The sequence below is a fragment of the Megalobrama amblycephala genome, linkage group LG7 (assembly GCF_018812025.1).
Source record: "Megalobrama amblycephala isolate DHTTF-2021 linkage group LG7, ASM1881202v1, whole genome shotgun sequence".
NCBI lineage: Eukaryota > Metazoa > Chordata > Actinopteri > Cypriniformes > Xenocyprididae > Megalobrama > Megalobrama amblycephala.
This window is the reverse complement of record NC_063050.1, coordinates 5,767,196-5,788,419: the sequence shown is the minus strand read 5'-3', so window position 1 is coordinate 5,788,419 and position 21,224 is coordinate 5,767,196. Positions and strand designations below refer to the sequence as shown.

Below are 21,224 nucleotides of genomic sequence, written 5' to 3'. Positions count from 1 at the left end.
GCATGAACCAACTGTTCCGCATTTGTCATTGAGAGCATATGTCGTAATTTAGATATATTTTTTAGATGGAAGAATGCGGTTTTACAGATACTAGAAACATGACTTTCAAATGAAAGATTGGTATCAAAGAGCACACCCAGGTTCCTAACTGAGGACGAAGGTTTAATGGAGCACCCGTCAAGTGTTAGAGAGTATTCAAGGTTTTTTCGTGAGGAAGTTTTTGGTCCAAAGATTAGGATATCAGTTTTTTCTGAATTTAATAATAAGAAATTTCTTGTCATCCAGTTTGTAATGTCACCTATGCATTCTGTTAGTTTTGTGAATTTGTAGGTTTCGTCAGGGCGCGAGGAAATATAGAGCTGAGTATCGTCAGCGTAGCAGTGAAAACTAACACCATGCTTCCTAATTATCTGTCCTAAGGGCAGCATGTACAGAGTGAAAAGCAACGGTCCTAGTACTGAGCCTTGTGGTACTCCATATTGAACTTGTGATCGATACGACATCTCTTCATTAACTACTACAGACTGATAACGGTCAGATAAGTACGATTTGAACCATGCCAAAGCAGTTCCACTAATGCCAATATAGTTTTCAAGTCTTTTTAAAAGAATGTTGTGATCGATAGTGTCAAAAGCAGCACTGAGATCTAATAACACTAATAGAGAAATACAGCCACGATCGGATGATAAGAGTAGATCGTTTGTAACTCTAACGAGAGCAGTCTCAGTACTATGGTATGGTCTAAATCCTGACTGGAAATCCTCACAGATTCCATTTCTTTCTAAAAAGGAGCACAGTTGTTTTGAAACTGCCTTTTCTAGTATCTTTGACAGAAAAGGTAGATTCGAGATTGGCCTGTAATTTACTAAATCTCTCGGATCTAGCTGAGGTTTTTTAATAAGAGGTTTAATAATAGCCTGCTTAAAAGTTTTTGGCACGTATCCTAGTGTTAACGATGAATTAATTATATCAAGAAGTGGACCTACGACCTCTGGAAGCATTTCTTTCAGTAGTTTAGTCGGCATTGGGTCTAACATACATGTTGTTGATTTTGATGATTTGATAAGTTTAGATAATTCTTCCTCTCCTATAGCGGCGAATGATTCTAGTTTTACCTCAGGGACACTACAGTGCACTGTCTGAAGCGAAACTGTAGACGGTTGCATGTTTATAATTTTCTCTCTAATATTGTCAATCTTGCAAGTAAAGAAGTTCATAAAGTCATTACTGCTGTGCTCTTTGGAAACGTCAGCAGTTGAATCTCTGTTTCTAGTTAATTTAGCCACTGTGTCAATTAAGTACCTAGGATTATGTTTGTTTTCTATTAAGAGATTTGAAAAATAAGTAGATCTAGCATTTCTTATAGCCGTTCTGTACTCAATCATTTTTTCTTTCCACGAAAGGCGAAAAACTTCTAGTTTTGTTTTCTTCCAACTACGTTCAGCTTTTCTCACAGCTCGTTTTAGAGCCCGAGTGTGCTCATCATACCACGGCGTTGGATTAGTTTCCTTAATCTTCTTTAGACGTAAAGGAGCGACTGCATCTAATGTGCTGGAAAAGAGAGAGCCAATAGTTTCTGTTGCAGCATCGAGTTCTTCTAAGTTGTCAGGTATATTAAGGCGATGAAACTGCTCGGGGAGATTATTTATAAAGCAATCTTTAGTGGTAGAAGTGATGGTTCTACCATATTTATGGCTGGGTGGTGGTTTTGTAGCCTTGGCTAACTGTATTATACACGAGACTAAATAATGATCTGATATATCATCGCTCTGCTGTAGAATTTCAACAGCATCAATATCAATTCCATGCGACAGTATTAGATCTAAGGTATGATTACGACAATGAGTGGGTCCTGACACGTGTTGTCTAACTCCAATAGAGTTTAAAATGTCTGCAAATGCCAATCCAAATGCGTCTTTATTATTATTATCTACATGGATATTAAAATCACCAACAACAAGGACTTTATCCGCAGCCAGTACTAACTCTGATAGAAAATCAGCAAATTCTTTGATAAAGTCAGTATGGTGCCCTGGTGGCCTGTATACAGTAGCCAGCACAAATGTCAACTTACATAATGTTACATAAAGCACCATCACTTCAAAGGAGTTATATTTGAAATTCTTTTGAATGATTCTGAATATATTACTATAAATTACAGCAACACCTCCCCCTTTGCCTTTCTGTCGAGGATTGTGTCGATAGTCATAACCTTGAGGACTAGACTCATTTAAAATAATGTAATCGTCTGGTTTTAGCCAGGTTTCTGTCAAACACAGCAAGTCTAGTTTATTTTCTGTGATAATTTCATTTACAATAAGTGCTTTTGAAGAAATAGATCTAATATTCAGTAACCCAAGCTTTATCATTTGTTTATCTAATTTATCTGTGATTTTCATTTTTTGAACATCAATTACATTTTTACCCTTAAAAGGTTTCGGAAGTTTTTTGTATTTACTAGTTCGAGGTACAGACACAGTCTCTATGTGATAATATCTAGGTGAAAGAGTTTCTATGTGCTGTGAATTATTTGAGTTCTGTGACGTGAGGCAGCTAGCAGACGGTCGGTTTAGCCAGTTTGTCTGCGTCCTGATCTGGGCCCTGGTTTGTCATGGTTTAGCTCTAAGACTATTTGCCAAATTTCTAGATAGAAGAGCAGCACCATCCCGGGAGGGATGAATACCATCTCTTTTCAACAGATCAGGTCTGCCCCAAAAGCTTTTCCAATTGTCTATGAAACCTATATTATTCTGCGGACACCACTTAGACAGCCAGCCATTGAGTGATGATAACCTGCTAACTATCTCATCACTCCGACGAACAGGAAGAGGGCCAGAACAAATTACTTCTGCTGACATTGAATTTGCGAGTTCACACACCTCTTTAATGTTAATTTTAGTGATCTCCGACTGGCGAAGTCGAACATCATTTGTGCCGACGTGGATAATGATTTTAGAATATTTACGTTTAGCATTAGCCAGCACTTTTAAATTTGCTTTGATGTCAGGTGCTCTGGCCCCCGGCAAACATGTGACTATGGTGGCTGGTGTCTCTATTTTCACGTTCCGTGTAATAGAATTGCCAATAACTAGGGCACTTTCAACAGGATTCTCAGTGGGTGCGTCACTGAGTGGGGAGAACCTGTTTGATGTTCTAATCGGAACGGAAGAGTGGTGTTTGTTCTTGCCACTATGCCGCCTCACAGTCACCCAGTTAGCCTGCTGCGTGGCTTCTACAACCGGAACCGAATGTGCAGTGTTTACTAGGCTAGTCGCATCCAAAGCAGTATCTAAGGCCCTTTCATTCTCACTATCCTCAATTAAAGTTTGGATGCGTGTCTCTAATTCTGAGATTCTCTCTGTCAGCCTGACAATATCCCTGCATTTATCACATGTGTAAGTCTCACTGCTAACAGAAAGAGCTAAGCTGTACATGTTGCAGTTAATACACATGATAATCGTCGGACATGACTGACCGTGTTTTTGTACGCCGTCCGAAAAGCTGCATCGCACACGGGACTCGCTAGCTGGATGTCTCGGTCGCTTGCCGGTGCCTGGGGCAAGGGTGATGTGCGGGACGCTGTACCTCGCGGTGGATCGATGAATGCCGGGCAGCAAAGTCTCCACAGCTTCCCGATCTGGCGAGGACAGATCAGAATAACATACATCGGATAAATCCGCCATTAGATCGACAAGGAAGGTTAGTTTAGAGGAAAAAAATAGACGGTAGCTAGCAGGCTAGCGGGCTATGGCTAACACTAGGTGATTACGCTGGTAGATTACTAGTAATAAATCGTTCCGTTTAGTAATACTATGCAATAGGTTAAGTAATCTAGTGAAAAATAAGAAAGTTATATTATGTGAATAGGAATAAAGAGAAAGATTTAGGATAAACTCCACGAAGCTTCGAGCGTAGGTCAGACAGCAGGCAGGCAAAACACTGAGCATATAGATTTAAATATCATTAAACTATATTTGTTTTTAAACTATTGTACTATATATAAAACTATATAGTTTTTATTTAGAAAATGCATGATTGTTTATAAGTAAATGTTTGTTATTAGTGACAGACATAACAAGCATCAGTCACAGCATTATACACTACCTTTATACTAACCTGATTTTATTATGGTTTTAATATGATTTTTATCAAATGGAATATAAAAATTCCAAAACACAAAAACTAATGGTCTCAATGAAGAATTTGATATTCAGCCTTTGCTTTAATTATGTTATTGATCTGTATGTGTGGATTTATTGCATTATGTTCCTTATGTTGTTGGTATTTTCTTTTGTTTTCTTGCAGTCAGCCATTTTCTAATTGAAATTTTTTTGCAGTCAGGTATTTCTTGATATGTATATATTTGTTTTCAGTTAATTTATGTTTTCACTTTTATTCTAGTTATGTGATTTGTTTGTTGCCCTTTTTTTTGTCATGTGGGATCATGTGATCTAGGTTTGTCTATATAAGGGCGTATCAGTCAAGTCAAGTCAAATTTATTTATATAGCGCTTTTTACAATTGGTAATTGTTTCAAAGCAGCTTTACATATTAGAAGCACAGAAAAAAGAGAAGTGGTTAAAAATAAGCTGTACAAGCAAGCGTGGTAATATGTAACATATACAAGATGGTGCTACATTAAGCCAATGTCGGCTGACTCCCAGGGGTGGAAAAAAACCCCTAGGAGAAAAACCCAGCATGCTAACACTGGGAAAAAAGTCCTAGGAGGGAAAAAAACCCTTGGAAGATATATATAATATATGTAAATGGATATGGAGATCAAAATCTGAATTATACATTTTTATTATAGAGATTAAAAATAGATTATATATAAATATATGTAAGCGGATATGGAGATTAAAAATCTGAATTATAGGTGCAGCCAGAACTGGATCTGTAGGCCCATTGTCTCCTGGGCTACGTTGTAGTCAGGTCCAGACATAGGTTCTCCATCTGATCTGGATACGGCCTGGATCCAGCACCCGGCAAAACTCAGAATAAGCAGAGAGACTGATATTAGCGTAGATGCCATTCTTATTCTGATGTACAGGTATATCTAGTGTTATAGGAAATGTTCTCGGTTCCGGCTAAATAGGAAAAGGATCTGCCGCCTTCAGTTGATTTTGATATTCTGGGTATTATCAACTGGCCTGAATTCTGAGATCACAATAGACGTGAAGGACTATAATGCACCAAGAGCTCGCTTAGATATTGGGGAGCTAAACCATTTAGAGCTTTATAAGTAAGTAGCAAGATTTTAAAATCTATACGATGTTTAATAGGGAGCCAATGTAATGTTGACAGAACTGGGCTAATATGGTCATACTTTCTGGTTCTAGTAAGATAATGCACAAAAAACTAATATTTTATTAATTTATTCTAAATTCAAATTCCCCAGTGACAACATACTTTACACCTAATGTTGGGTAAGTTGTGCCACTTCTATGTGATTAGTACTATTTCTGTGTCCTTATGATCCTTTCCTTTATTTCTCCTGATAGAAGACAGCTGATTTGTTGTATAATAATGCTGAAGCACAGATATTTAGCAGTGAAGAAGATGTTCTCTGAGCTTCATGTCTCTACAACAGTCTCAGTCTTCCTCCAACATCAGGCCACCTGAATGAAGCCTCGACAACATCTGTCAGATTCAACATTATTCAGCTGGAGTGAATAAATCATTTCAACAAAGAGCAGAAAATATGTGTCATTGTCCAGCTTAAATAAATTCGATATGGATTCATTCTATTGTAAAAATCAATAGTTATTAATGTAGTTTGCATACAATGGTTTCAATGCAAGCAGATCAAAAACGTCATATCACTTGATTATGTTTTCACAGGATGTAAAACAAAGACTATAGAATAACGCAAGATACGTCACTCATATTGTTTTGAATGGGAGAATGTGCAACGCTCAATATGACGGAATAAGTTCTGCCTTCTAAATAAGAGCCAAGCACCAATTGGCATGCTTCAGCACCCCCAAGACATACCAAAGCACCCCCATAGCACCCCTACAAATTTTTTCAACAATTATATACAAGTTGTGTGTTTTATTTAATAAAAAAGCTAATAATAAAATGAACAAATATATATAAAAAAAAGACTCATTACGCATGCATGACATGATTTGCAGCTACTGCACTTTTCGTAATGTCGTAGCATTTTATTTTAAAGTGGAGCGGTTCCTTGTGCCAAGAGCTGCCCCCGACTAAAGATTTTTCTAGTAGTCGTTCATTTAGGCCATTAATAGTTTAGTCGCACGTTTATATTAAATGAATAAATATAATAATAACCTACTAAACCATCCTTTAATAACTTATGGATATCGCGTGTGCGCCTCCCACCTAAGCCTGAGAGGTGTTTCAAATATGGCCGCTGAGTGAAACGACTTGTCTTAAATGGACTTTGATGTAAAAGCAGCTGCTGTAATGAGACAGAAGATGAAACCTGAAGATGAAATGTTCACGATATAATAGTTCAAAGAGTTGGTGACCTGGGTGTTGGTCTTATTTTATCGACCTACACCTAAAATGATGACTATCACGTTTATTAGTGATTAAAAGTTTAAAGTCAGATGTTGTGAAGTAAAAGCACAGAGTTTGTGATAAAGTTTACCTCAGAGAAGCTCCTGTCAGACTCTCTTTACACTCGTGCTGCTTTAATGTTTTTTTAGCAAATAAATGTGTCTCCATTCACAAAGCTGAAATATTATAATCAACTAAGTGAAATGTTGGTTTGTCATTTGTATTCAGTTGTTTATTAAGTAAGTTCATTATTGATTCATTTAGTTCAATAGTTATTTTTTTTTTGTTCATTTATGTATACAGCAGCTCTGGAGAAAACAGTGATGTCATCGTCCACCTCAGTTCAGTTCTCATACAATGGTGTCAATGCAGGCAGATCAAAAACATTGTTGAATATAAAGTGTCCCTAACTAAGCAAGTATGAGGCAACAGCGGAAAGGAACTCCATCAGCTGACAAAATAGAGAAAAAACCTTGGGAAAAACCAGGCTCAGTTGGGGGGCCAATTCTTTTCTGGCAAACAACAAACATTGCACGATTATGATTCAGGCAGCATTACGTGTCATAAATCAGATTGGGTTTGGAACAGTCAAAATATTTAATCCAGTGCAATCTAGCTGAATCACGCCGGTATGGAAATGTTTTTTTGGGAATCTGTGCCACTGGCTGTTGTGAGGCCTTCACAGGGTATGATCTAGTTGATGCAATCTCTGCTGACACTTCAGGGTTGCGTTGTGGTCATGTCTTGGCACAGTTCCCCCATCTGATCTAAATAAATATAGATAAATGTGATGCATAATAAAAGAGATGTGGTGTAAATTACTTACAAATTTTTTTTGAGAATTAAATAAATTGAAAGAAATTATAAGTCAAAATGGAAGGAAGTGGAAAGGAATTCACAGAAATAAAGTATAACAGATAAAAGCAATGCCTAGAGATTGAGGAAGTCATGATGTCACACTCTCTAATATTCAGCAGGTGGAGCTAAACATCCTTCATGATAGAATTAAACCCGTTAGAAAAACTAAAAGAAGAGAGATGGGCGAGGTTTATTTTTAGTTGATACCTGAGCCCTCTGCACATGCGCTTTCTGAGAAAACACCTTTGTGTCAAAACCGAAATAAAAAGAAGATCTTTAGGAAATGTAAATTCACCTTCAGAAGTCTAGAAACAGTCATAAACATCACCTCACGGTAGGTTTATTCAGTTACTTATATCATGACATATTATTGTCACAATATTTTCTCTTTTGCGTCGCTATCATATTAAACTCGATCCTCCAGAGGCCTCTGGAAAATAAATTTGTTTGAGCTTTTTTGACTTTATTCTGATCTTTCATGTTTTTTGATCTTGGAGTTATCTTTGGATCTTCGCACCACCAGTACACCATACTGTATGTATGAGTATTTGTTCGGACTGTTATCTGGCACTATGCTTTTTCTGTTTTCCCATTTTGGAAAAAATAAAATGGATTTTATCGGACCCTGTTGTTGTAGTTGTTGTTTTTGTATCTGGTTGTTTAACTGCATCACTTGAATACACTGAAACTCATTATTGTGGAGGGAGAACAACTATTAAAGATGCAGTATGTAGGATTGACAGCTAACGGTTGAAATGGGTACTGCAGTCCAAATTCAAAATATTTTTTTGAATTAAGTTGTTTGCCCCACCCCCTCCTCTACAGTCTAAAAGCTCACGTGGGTTGCCAGTTTGAGGACACACTACAGGAATGAGCACAATTGATAATGGAAGGTGAGCAGACTTACACAGTGTAAGTGGATGAGTTGATTTATTGATTTATGATGAGTTTATTTTGAATTTTAATATGCTTTCATTCATAGAGATTTTTAGATGGGTGCTGATGCTTTTTAGGTCAGGAAGTATCTGTGATCTCTGACCCAGTTTGTTCGCTGGCTTCCATGGATGAAATATGCTGTTTTCCACCAACTAGCAACCTGTGGTAGCAAAGTACTTTTGGATAAATTGGCAACGTGCGTATCGCACAGACCAATACAAAAACAGACATTCTGACACAGAACACACATTTCAAAGTCGAGTAACTGGCTGTAGCATCGATCTTCAGAGAAATGAGTATGTGAGCTCAGCATGTTTCTTAATTATCTGCAAACACATTATGGTATTTTTATGCTTAAGTACAGTCAATAACTTACATCACCTTTAATAATTAGCAAAGTGTAACAGACTCCATGTCAAAGCTTTCAGAGAGTTATTCACCAAATGTGATTGTGGCAAGGGGGGCGTGGTTCAGCGAAGTCTGCAGCGGGAGGGAGAGGCAGGAGACGCGCGGTGAGTGAGTGGATTAAGATCAAATAACAAATACCTGTCTCTTGTTTCAGTAATTGGCGTGGAGAGAGTATAAAACACCAGGAGAAGCAGGAGTGAGCGAGAGAGAGAAGGACTACTGGCTGCCACACTCCTGGATTTCTGTTGTGTTTATTTGGAGTGACTTGATGTTGATTTTTGACTGTTTTGTGCCTGTCTGCACACCTCTTATTTTGAGTTGAATAAAAGCAGCCAGTAGTCAAAGGCGACCCTGTCATCTTTCCTCCTACATTACGAACTTTGTTACACTGGTGCCGAAACCCGAGAGGAAAGATGGATTCCGCCGCCATGCCAGCGTCCTCCGATGCACAATTTGCGGAGATGATTACATCATGCAACATGATCAACACCAGGCCCTGCTGGACTTGCGAAAAGATCAGGAGAGGCGGTTCCAGGCTGTCCTCCAAGCCCAGCAGGAAGGCCGCGAGAGGTTCCAGAGCTGGATGGACTGGGAGGTTTGGCCGGAAGCCATGGTCCAACGAGCTGTGCCCGCCCATCTCCCACTCAACAGGATGGGGCCTAAGGACGACCCTGAGGTGTTCCTAGATCTTTTTGAGAAGTCAGCGGAGGTCTATGGGTGGTCGCGGGACCAGTGACCGATGCGCCTGGTCCCACTGCTCTCCGGGGAGTCCCAGGTAGCGGCACAGCAGCTTCCGGTGCAGAATCTCCTGGTCTTCGACGACCTGAAGAGGGCCATCATCCAGCGGGTCGGTCGGAGTCCTGAACAACACCGCCAGCGCTTCCGCTCCCTGGAGCTAGGCGAGTCTGGCGGACCCTTCGTGATGGCCCGACAGCTCCGGGACTCCTGCCGCAAATGGTTGCTGGCCGACGGAAGCGACGTGGAGATGATCATCGACCGAGTGGTACTGGAACAATTTATCACTCGGCTTCCAAGAAGAACGGCCGAGTGGGTCCAGTGCCACTGCCCCATGTCGCTGGAGTCGGCTATCCATCTCGCGGAGGATCATATGGTGGCGTGCCCCGGGGTCGGCGAACCCATCCGCTTCTCTCTCTCCATCTTTTCCACCTCCTTCTCTCTCTCGACCTGTCCCTTTACCTAGGTCCCGTCCGCCCGGCCCTCCTCAATGGCCAGATTCCTTATTCGGTGCGGGACTGGCACCGGCCAGGTTGGACCCCGCCCCTGTTTCTCCGCTCTCCCCACGTCAGCCGCTTGATCCACTCTCTGCCACTGGAGCGGCGGGGAGGTCTGGGCCGGCCTGCTGGCGTTGCGGGGACCTGGACCATTTTGTGGACAGGTGCCCGGTTATGGAGGTGGGGACAATGATCCGGGTCCCGGATGTCCCACAGGCTGCCCCCGGTCAGGCTGGGTGGTACCAAATACCTGTGAGTATTAGGGGGGGTACCTATCAGGCATTGGTGGATTCAGGATGTAGCCAAACCTCGATTCATCAAAGTCTGATACAATCTGGGGCATTGGATACGAGCCACATGGTTAAGGTGCGGTGTGTGCACGGGGATGTGGTGGATTATCCTATTGTGCCAGTCATTATCCAATTCCGGGGCCAAAAGCATAGTGTTGGGGTGGCAGTTAACCCGCACCTCCGGTATCCGTTAATTTTGGGAACCAATTGGCCAGCATTTACAGAATTATTGGGGGCTTTATGTACGGATGCCTCTTGGGGAAAAAATGCACCGGAGGGGAACGCGAGCGTGCAGGCAGGAGAGACTGAACCGGGACCACTGGGTACTGCCTCAGGGGAACAGAGCAAAATCGAGAGACTTTGGAGACTTTACAGCAGCAGAAACACATGAACCTCTGAACAGGGAGAGATTCAGGCTTTCTCATTCTGTGGAAGTTAAATGAGACACAAAAGCATCAGTAAGGTCAGACACCGACGGTGAGTAATGGAGTATGAATCACTGATCCAGTTCATCTCAGAGGTCCAGATCTAGGCTTTGTGTGGTCAGACCAGTTCTTCCAGTTAGTAAACCAGTACTTTATGGACTTTATGGAGAAAAAGATCCTCCACAAAATGCTGCAACAAAATCTGAAACACAGAATTCCCTAGAATGTTGTTGTATGTGTAGTATTGGGATTTTTTTCATTGGGCTACCTGGAATAGTCAAAATGTAATGTATGATTTCTTTTCAGTGTTTGCATATGCAGTTCTGAAGTCAGTTTCTCATTATGGAGAACAAAGGGAAGAGGAAGAGGAAAACATCTTCATCTCCAGAACCAAGCTGTGTGTCTCTAAAGAGTGACAGATCAATACCTCAGTCTCCTAACTTCAGTGATGGACCATTGACCTCTGACCCCAGGTGAGTGTAAATGTGTAGTGGCTGATTTAACTGTGATATAGAGTCAAAAACACAGAATTAATTTATGACACACACGCACACACACTTACTTCAAATCTGTGGACAAAAGTTCAGTGATGAAATTAACTTTGACTTTACTTAACTTTATTTTTTATTTTGAACATTAACTTTGAAGTTTAACCTAACCTAAATTGAAATGTATTTTCTGTATAATTAATGACTTATAAGATTGCCATCTCTTTGGATTTACTATGTTAATTACAGTTAGGTTTTCTTCATACATTTAAATCCTTTATTTTACATGATTTTTACATGACATTTTGTTGTTATTACTGAAGCATATATAGAGGGGCCGCCTCAGACTTCTGTCTGAACAACACAAACGCTACTGCATCCCTGAATAGGCACGATCAACCGGTGAATGATGAACTACAGAGAGTCAAAAAACAACTCAAAACCAGCATGAAGAAAAAGTATGAGAGATTATTTGAGGGAATGAAACTCCAAGAGAATGAAACCCTCCTGAACAGGATCTACACACATCTCTACATCATAGAGGGAGACAGAGAAGGAGTGAATGAAGAACATGAGGTTTTACAGATAGAGAAAACAACCAGAACACAACACTCACAAGACACTCCAATCTACTGCAATGACATATTTAAAGCCTCACCTGAACCAGGATGTGAGGAGAAAGACCAAATCAAGACTGTTCTAACTAAAGGCATCGCTGGAATTGGAAAAACCGTCTCTGTGCAGAAGTTCATTCTGGACTGGGCTGAGGGAAAAGCCAATCAAGATGTAGATTTCATGTTTGTTCTTCCATTTCGAGAGCTGAACTTGATCCAAGATCATCAGTACAGTCTTCAAAAACTTCTGCTGGACTTCAAGATCTGGACACAAAGATTTATGAGGAATGTAAAGTTGTGTTCATCTTTGATGGTCTGGATGAAAGCAGAATGACACTGATGTTTTCAGAAGTTTCTGATGTGACAGAGATTTCATCAGTGGGTATGTTGATGTCAAAGCTCATGAAAGGAGAACTGCTTCCCTCTGCTCTCATCTGGATCACCTCCAGACCAGCAGCAGCCAATCAGATCCCCTCCAAATACATCAACCGTCTGACAGAGATTCAGGGATTCAATGAGCCTCAGAAGGAGGAATATTTCAGGAAGAGAATCAGTGACGAGCATCAAGCCAGCAGAATCATCTCACACATCAGAAGAGCAAGAAGTCTCCACATCATGTGCCACATACCCGTCTTCTGCTGGATCTCATCCACTGTGCTTCAGAAGCTCCTGAAAGAAGATCTGAGTGCAGAAATCCCTCAAACTCTGACTGACATGTACATCCACTTCCTGCTTATTCAGATCAACATGAGGAATCAGAAGTATGAAGAGAGAGATCCAGAGAAACTGCTGCAGTCCAACAGGGAAGTAATTGCGAAACTTGCAGAAGTGGCTTTCAAGCAGCTGATGAAGGGCAATGTGATGTTCTGAGAGGACCTGAGAGAGAGCGGCATAGCGACACTGATGCCTCAGTGTATTCTGGGATTTGCACTGAGATCTTTAAGGAGGAATCTGTGATTCATCAGAGGAAAGTCTACAGCTTCATTCATCTGAGCATTCAGGAGTTTCTCGCTGCTTTCTATGTGTTTTATTCACACGTGATCAAGAACAAGGAACCACTGCTTGAAATCAAGTTATACGGATATGAGAATGTCTCTCTGTATGATCTACTAACATCAGCAGTAAATAAAGCCCTTGAGAGTGAGAATGGACAGCTGGATCTGTTCCTGCGGTTCCTGCTGGGCGTCTCACTGGAGTCCAATCAGAGACTCTTACAGGATCTACTGACACACACAGAGAACAGCTCAGAGAGCATCAGTGATACCACACTGGACATCAAAGAGAAGATCAAAGATCAATATGAATATTATCATCTCTCAGCTGGTCAATCCATCAATCTGTTCCTCTGTCTGCTGGAAGTGAAAGATCAGACTCTGCCCAGAGAGATTCAAGAGTTTGTAAAATCAGACAAACATTCAGAGGAGAAACTATCTCCTGCTCACTGCTCAACAATCGCCTACATGCTTCAGATGTCAGAGGAGGTGCTGGATGAACTGAACCCCATGAAATCACATCAGATGAGGGTAGAAGAAGACTGATACCAGCTGTGATAAACTGCAGAAAAGCTCTGTGAGTGTTAATTTTAATAATATAGAATCATTTTTCATAATCATGTAATATCTTTAAAGGGCTCATGACATGGATTTGATGTAAGTATGTAAGACATCATGCTGCTGCACAAATAGCATATATATAATTACCCACAGCAGATCCAGTGTTGCCAACTTAGTGATTTTGTCTCTAGATTTAGCGACTTTTCAGACCCCCTTAGAGACTTATTTTCAAAAAAGTGACTAGCGACAAATCAAGTGAGTTTTTGGACAAACCTCTGTTACCAAAAGTCGCCAGTACTGTGTGAGCACGAGGTCTTGCTTTCCCCGCTGCAGTCGCACCTCTCTCTGCGTCTACTCTGTTCAGTGAGTGGCTGAGAGGAGCAGCAGCACATTCCATTGACCGCACGGCATCTGACATGAATGAGCGATCTACACATGAGCACAGTGTTCATTTATCTGCTTCTTCTTTGTTTTACATTTAAAGAATTTAGTTTGACAGTTTTGATTTCCATTCTTCTCTTGTGCTTATAACTGCTCACTATATCACAGAGCATCAAGTTTCTAACCTCATTGAGTTGAGATAATTTACATGTATACAATAATATGTAGTTATTCACCATATCATATACTCATTCTGTTGTCTGACAAAAAAAAAAAAAAAAAAAAAAAAAAAAAATATATATATATATATATATATATATATATATATATATATATTGGAAATGAGAACAGTTTTATTGGACATAAATTATATCAATTATATAATTATATCAAAATCCAGTCTGTTAGCACAGATTAGGAGAGAAAAAAACATTAGGCAGGCAGAATGCAAGTACGACGTGGTGATGTCACGAATATGGTAATTATGTGATGATGTCACGAATATATGCATGACGTCATCTAGCGACCTTTAGCGACATTTGAAGTAGGCTTTAGCTACTTTCCTTTGAACATAGTTGGCAACACTGAGCAGATCTATACAGGTGGAGCTAGGGAAAGTAGAGGTTTTTAGAAAGAGCAGTTTTCCTATTGCATAGGAAAAAGTATCAATTTCTCTTTGTTTTTTACAAAAAAAAAAAGACCCGTACAAAACATTATTTTACAGACAAAAAAATTATTAAACTGCTTATGCATTTATTAGAATATTTAGCAGCTGCTCCTTCACACTGTGCCTCATGTAAAAAAAAACAAAAAAACAAAAAAAAACAATCTGCAGTCAAATGCTCCAAACAAACACATAATCCTCTGATGTGATCCAGCTCACGCTGTAATGGGATTTAAGCATTTAAGATGATTTAGTGTGGACTAACAGTTTTTGGAGAATGCTAGTGTGAACTGCAACATTTGAAATGCAAATGCTGTTTTCAAATTGTGGATTATATTCTATTTGACTATTATTTACTGATATAATTTTTTTTTTTTTTTAATTTTAAGGAACCAATGCTGCCCCTTTAAAGAAAACCACCCTGAACCTGAACTTATTGTGCTATATTTCATATCTTCTAGTCTTTCAAGAGTTTGTGAAATCAGACAAACATTCAGAGGAGAAACTATCTCCTGCTCACTGCTCAACAATCGCCTACATGCTTCAGATGTCAGAGGAGGTGCTGGATGAACTGAACCCCATGAAATCACATCAGATGAGGGTAGAAGAAGACTGATACCAGCTGTGATAAACTGCAGAAAAGCTCTGTGAGTGTTAATTTTAATAATATAGAATCATTTTTCATAATCATGTAATATCTTTAAAGGGCTCATGACATGGATTTGATGTAAGTATGTAAGACATCATGCTGCTGCACAAATAGCATATATATAATTACCCACAGCAGATCCAGTGTTGCCAACTTAGTGATTTTGTCTCTAGATTTAGCGACTTTTCAGACCCCCTTAGAGACTTATTTTCAAAAAAGTGACTAGCGACAAATCAAGTGAGTTTTTGGACAAACCTCTGTTACCAAAAGTCGCCAGTACTGTGTGAGCACGAGGTCTTGCTTTCCCCGCTGCAGTCGCACCTCTCTCTGCGTCTACTCTGTTCAGTGAGTGGCTGAGAGGAGCAGCAGCACATTCCATTGACCGCACGGCATCTGACATGAATGAGCGATCTACACATGAGCACAGTGTTCATTTATCTGCTTCTTCTTTGTTTTACATTTAAAGAATTTAGTTTGACAGTTTTGATTTCCATTCTTCTCTTGTGCTTATAACTGCTCACTATATCACAGAGCATCAAGTTTCTAACCTCATTGAGTTGAGATAATTTACATGTATACAATAATATGTAGTTATTCACCATATCATATACTCATTCTGTTGTCTGACAAAAAAAAAAAAAAAAAAATATATATATATATATATATATATATATATATATATTGGAAATGAGAACAGTTTTATTGGACATAAATTATATCAATTATATAATTATATCAAAATCCAGTCTGTTAGCACAGATTAGGAGAAAAAAAAACATTAGGCAGGCAGAATGCAAGTACGACGTGGTGATGTCACGAATATGGTAATTATGTGATGATGTCACGAATATATGCATGACGTCATCTAGCGACCTTTAGCGACATTTGAAGTAGGCTTTAGCTACTTTCCTTTGAACATAGTTGGCAACACTGAGCAGATCTATACAGGTGGAGCTAGGGAAAGTAGAGGTTTTTAGAAAGAGCAGTTTTCCTATTGCATAGGAAAAAGTATCAATTTCTCTTTGTTTTTTACAAAAAAAAAAAGACCCGTACAAAACATTATTTTACAGACAAAAAAATTATTAAACTGCTTATGCATTTATTAGAATATTTAGCAGCTGCTCCTTCACACTGTGCCTCATGTAAAAAAAAACAAAAAAACAAAAAAAACAATCTGCAGTCAAATGCTCCAAACAAACACATAATCCTCTGATGTGATCCAGCTCACGCTGTAATGGGATTTAAGCATTTAAGATGATTTAGTGTGGACTAACAGTTTTTGGAGAATGCTAGTGTGAACTGCAACATTTGAAATGCAAATGCTGTTTTCAAATTGTGGATTATATTCTATTTGACTATTATTTACTGATATAATTTTTTTTTTTTTTTTAAATTTTAAGGAACCAATGCTGCCCCTTTAAAGAAAACCACCCTGAACCTGAACTTATTGTGCTATATTTCATATCTTCTAGTCTTTCTGGCTGTAATCTCACTGGTCAGCATTGTGAAATTGTGTCAACAGCTCTTAAATCACCAAACTGTATCTTGAGAGAGCTGGACTTGAGTAATAATGACATACAGGATTTCGGAGTGAAGCTGCTCTCTTGTGGACTAAAGAGTCCAAACTGCCAGCTGCAGATACTGAGGTATTAAAATACATGAGAGATTTACAGTCTGCCGGACACATAATGTTGATGTGTGTCTGTAGATGAACTGACTGTGTGTCTGTAGGTTGTCTGGCTGTAAGGTGACAGAGGAAGGCTGTGGTTATGTGTCTTCAGCTCTGAGTTCAAATGCCTCAAACCTGAGAGAGCTGGACCTAAGCTACAATCACTCTGGCAATTCAGGAGTCAAGCAGCTCTCTGACAAACTGACAGACCCAAACTGTTCATTGCAAATACTCAAGTATGTCAAACACTAATAATGATATACCGAATGTGTGTGTGCATGATGCATAACTACAGTAATGTTTGTTTGTGTGTTTATATTATACAATGCTCTGCTTTATTCTGTAGATTGTCTGGCTGTATGTTGACAGAGGAAGGCTGTGGTTATGTGTCTATAGCTCTGAGATCAAACCCCTCACACCTGAGGGAGCTGGACCTGAGTAACAATGACCTACAGGATTCAGGAGTGAAGATTATTTCTGAAGGACTAAAAAACCCAAACTGTCAGCTGCAGATACTGAGGTATTAGGAACATATGAGAGATTATTTACAGTCTGCCTGTAATAATGTTGATGCGTGTCTGTAGATGATCTAAATGTGTGTGTCTGAAGGTTGTCTGGCTGTATGGTGACAGAGGAAGGATGTGGTTATGTGTCTTCAGCTCTGAGTTCAAACCCCTCACACCTGAGAGAGCTGGACCTGAACTACAATCACCCTGGCGTTTCAGGAGTGAAGCTGCTCTCAGACAAACTGAAGGATCCAAACTGCTCACTGCAAATACTCAAGTATGTGGGGCAAAAAGAGGTCTTTACACCTGGTATTAAGATTTGTCTCAGGTGATCAGATCACAAGTTGGCTATTCTCATTTGGATGTAGTTATTGTGAAAGTGTTCATATGATGATTTTTAAAAAGTTTATTATTTTGTTTATTGAGTGTAATAGAATAGGTTTAATTTGTTTTCTTCACTGTCCCGAAGTGACAACATAAAATGCAGTTTAAAAACATCTTGAAGTGTATATTTATAATTTATTTAGGAGTGTATAGCCATCATTGTACTCTCTTAGGTTCAGGAAGCTGGGAAGAAATGTGCTCCAGCTCCATAAAATGCTCTGGACACAAGACAACTTTTGGGTTGTACTGCTCAGGAAGTGTGTTATAAATAAATCTTAACCCCTTATTCCTAAATTCATCCATTTTTGCAAGGCTAAACAAAGTGTTTTTTCTTTTGCATCCAAAAACACAGCATCTCATCAGCATCACAAAATTAATAAAAATAAAATAGATAATAATGGTTCATGAAAATCATTGATAACGAATGTCATGATTGATTAGTCGTGTCTCCCCACCTTGCACAGAAAACGTCCGCCAGTTGCATCAAATTACAGCACCAAATAACACATTTCTATGGACAAAATGCATCTAAAATAGTGGAAGAAACAGAGTGAGCCTCTGCTGTTTCCTCAGCGCAAAACTTTCATTTTACGTTTATATCCTTATCCGTAAGTGTTACAAATTCATGCGAGTATTTCCATTTCGCATGAACGCTTGTCCTGACAGTCTGCATTAAACTTCAGACTTTACTGAATGAGCCCTAGTGCACGCATACACAACAAAAAGATGGGATAATTGAGAAAATATAAATTTTGCTGAAATATCTGTTGTTAAACATTAAATTAAGGTTTAAAAGTCAACAAACATTTTATGAGAGTGGTAGCTTTAAAGAGATAACAACGTGTAATATAAAAGTAACATGTTTCTTACATCTACAGGATAAAGAAATGGCAGTAACAGATTACTGTGTCCAGAGTGAATTTGTGTGTTCCCGCAGAACATTCCTATTATCTGTTAACGCTGAGTTTGTGTTTTTCTTTTTCTTCACTATCTTTATTATTATCTTCATGTTTAATGTAGGTATTTAAACTGTCCTTTTGCTTTACAGCTCTTTTGCATATAATATAGATATAGATATATTCACTATATATATATTCATAGCATTCATTTGGCACGTTTGCTTGAAGGACAGCATTGAGGAGGATGTTGAATAGTGTGGGTTTTTAATAAAATAAAAAAATTAATTTAAGCTTTTTGGCCAACTAATCAATTATCAAAATAATCATTAGTTGCAACACTACAATTCACTGAAGCCTCACCTTCTTTTTTGCATGTGCCTTTGGGCGGCATATGTAAATAATAATATTTAATATTATTATTATTTAATATAATATTTCGGCGAAATAATATCTGGACTTGGATCAAGGCATTTTAGGCAGGTCTGGATCAGTGTTCTCTGTTAGATATTAAAAAATCCTTTTGTGGCAGACTATGAGCTTTGTAACTTTTCAGATCTTATACTTGCACAAACAGATATCAGTGTTTTTTCTGCATAGAGAATTACGAGGAGGTCGCATTATTCTATGCTGCATGTTGCATTGTTACCATTAAGTTGCAACATGTTGTAAGCTGTCTGTCAGCATCTGTATAATTTTCTGCTAATAAATTGCATATTGTGGCATGTTTGAAAACATTCCCATCCTTTGTGGTTTTATTAATGACATCATCAGTGACTAGTCGACATCAACTCGACTTTGATCACTTTAAGTCGACAAAAATCTGAGGTCATTTAATCCCTACTCACTAGTCACTTTCACAGCCTTGTTGTGTTTATAATTGTGCTTTTGAAAACTCTTCTAACTCAAACTTTCAGGGAAAATGTTTTTAAATAAAGACTGAAAGACTGAAAGAGTTGTTTGAAGATTATGGTGACATTGATGGACAAAACATACAAGAATCGTAAGCTTTTGTTGGTCACAGAGCTTTATTTCACCAATAATCCAAAAGCCAATGGAAAAAAAATCAAAGCAAAGATTGCTTTTTTGTCAAGAGAACCATGATGCAATCTTACAAAAAATATGTCATATTGTCTTTTATGTTCCAGAGAAGAAAGTTAGTCATACAGGTTTGGAACAACATCAGACTAAATGATTGATCATTTTTGGGTGAACCAAGTTTGTCACAGAACAGATTGCATGTCTGTGTTTATTTTTCTTTTTTGTCTGACATTTAGAAAATTAATATGAATCATGTTTGTGTTTTATAGTGTGGATCATTGTGGAGAGTTCAGAATTAAAGCAGGACTACAAAAATGTAGGTTTACACACACTCATTTAGTGTTTTGCTGTTGGTTTTGTCTCATTTTTTAAATGTTTTACTCTTTTGTGTTCAGATGCCTGTGATCTCACACTGGATCCAAACACAGCAAACACTCGTCTCATTCTGTCTGAGGAGAACAGGAAGATCACATGTGTGTTTCAGCATCAGTCGTATCCTGATCATCCAGAGAGATTTGATGATATTCCTCAGGTTCTGTGTGGAGAGAGTCTCACTGGACGCTGTTACTGGGAGGCTAAACGGAGTGGATGGGTGGAAATATCAGTAACATATAAGGGTATCAGCAGGAAAGGAGAGACCGATGACTGTATTTTTGGATTAAATGACAAATCCTCTCTGATCTGCTATAATGACAGATTCTCTTTCCGTCACAATAATTACAGGACTGATATACCTGACATTCATTCATCCTCTAATAGAGTAGGAGTGTATGTGGACGTGTCGGCTGGCACTCTGTCCTTCTTCAGCGTCTCTGACACACACAAACTCACACACTTATACACACTCAACACCACATTCACTGAACCCCTCTATGCTGGATTTACAGTTTATTCTCATTCTTCAGTGTCTCTGTGTGACATTAAACAGCCTCCAGCGAGAAATAACAGTGATACACACACAACTGGGTGAGTGAAATATCTTGTGTCTTAGTGAAGCATAGGCATAATTTATGCGTTGATTATTGGCTATTATTTATAATGTATGATTATTCATAAATATATTTTTGATATCAGAAGGATATCACGGGTGTCATACATTAGCTTTATACTTTCTCTGTTAAACTGCCTGTCACAATGTTATTATGTTTTTAATAACACAAAAACAACAGCTATTCTACACTCTAAAAAATTATTATTACAGTCTTTCTACTTCAAAGTTGAATGTGTTATTTGTCATTTTTTGTAATTATTTGTGAAATTTACCAGCAATTTTTAAGTGAAAAATGTTTTAAAGTAAATCCTCGACCAATTTGTTTATTGTCCAAATTTTTTTGATGGTACCTTTTCCACAAAGACAACAGTTGTTAGAAGGTTTGTGAATTGTGACAGATTTACTCTTTAGGTTTTTTTTTTTTTTTTTTTTTTTTTTTTTTACAGTAGACTGTATTATGCATTAACTAACAGTGAGCAACACACTTGTTGAGGTATTCATCTTTGTTAATGTTAGAAATTCAACTGATGTAAGTTCAGGTCCATTAAATAATAATATGATACAACTTTTGATTTTAATAATATATTAATAAACGTTGAAATTAAAGCTGCTGTCCGTAAGATTTGCCTCTTAGTCGCCATCTGTTTGAAACCGGCAATTGCAGTTATATGTGGAATTATTATCTTTACGTGCGTTGTGCGTCGGCACAGCT

General features: G+C 38.6%; 1 protein-coding gene and 1 pseudogene across 7 annotated transcripts in view; both read left to right on the top strand.

Moving 5' to 3' along the window:
* Window positions 1–21,224, top strand: part of LOC125271592 (NACHT, LRR and PYD domains-containing protein 12-like) — a 296,158-nt gene that overhangs the window by 269,272 nt on the left and 5,662 nt on the right. The window lies entirely within an intron of this gene.
* On the top strand, window positions 9,453–13,366 carry LOC125271597 (annotated as a pseudogene).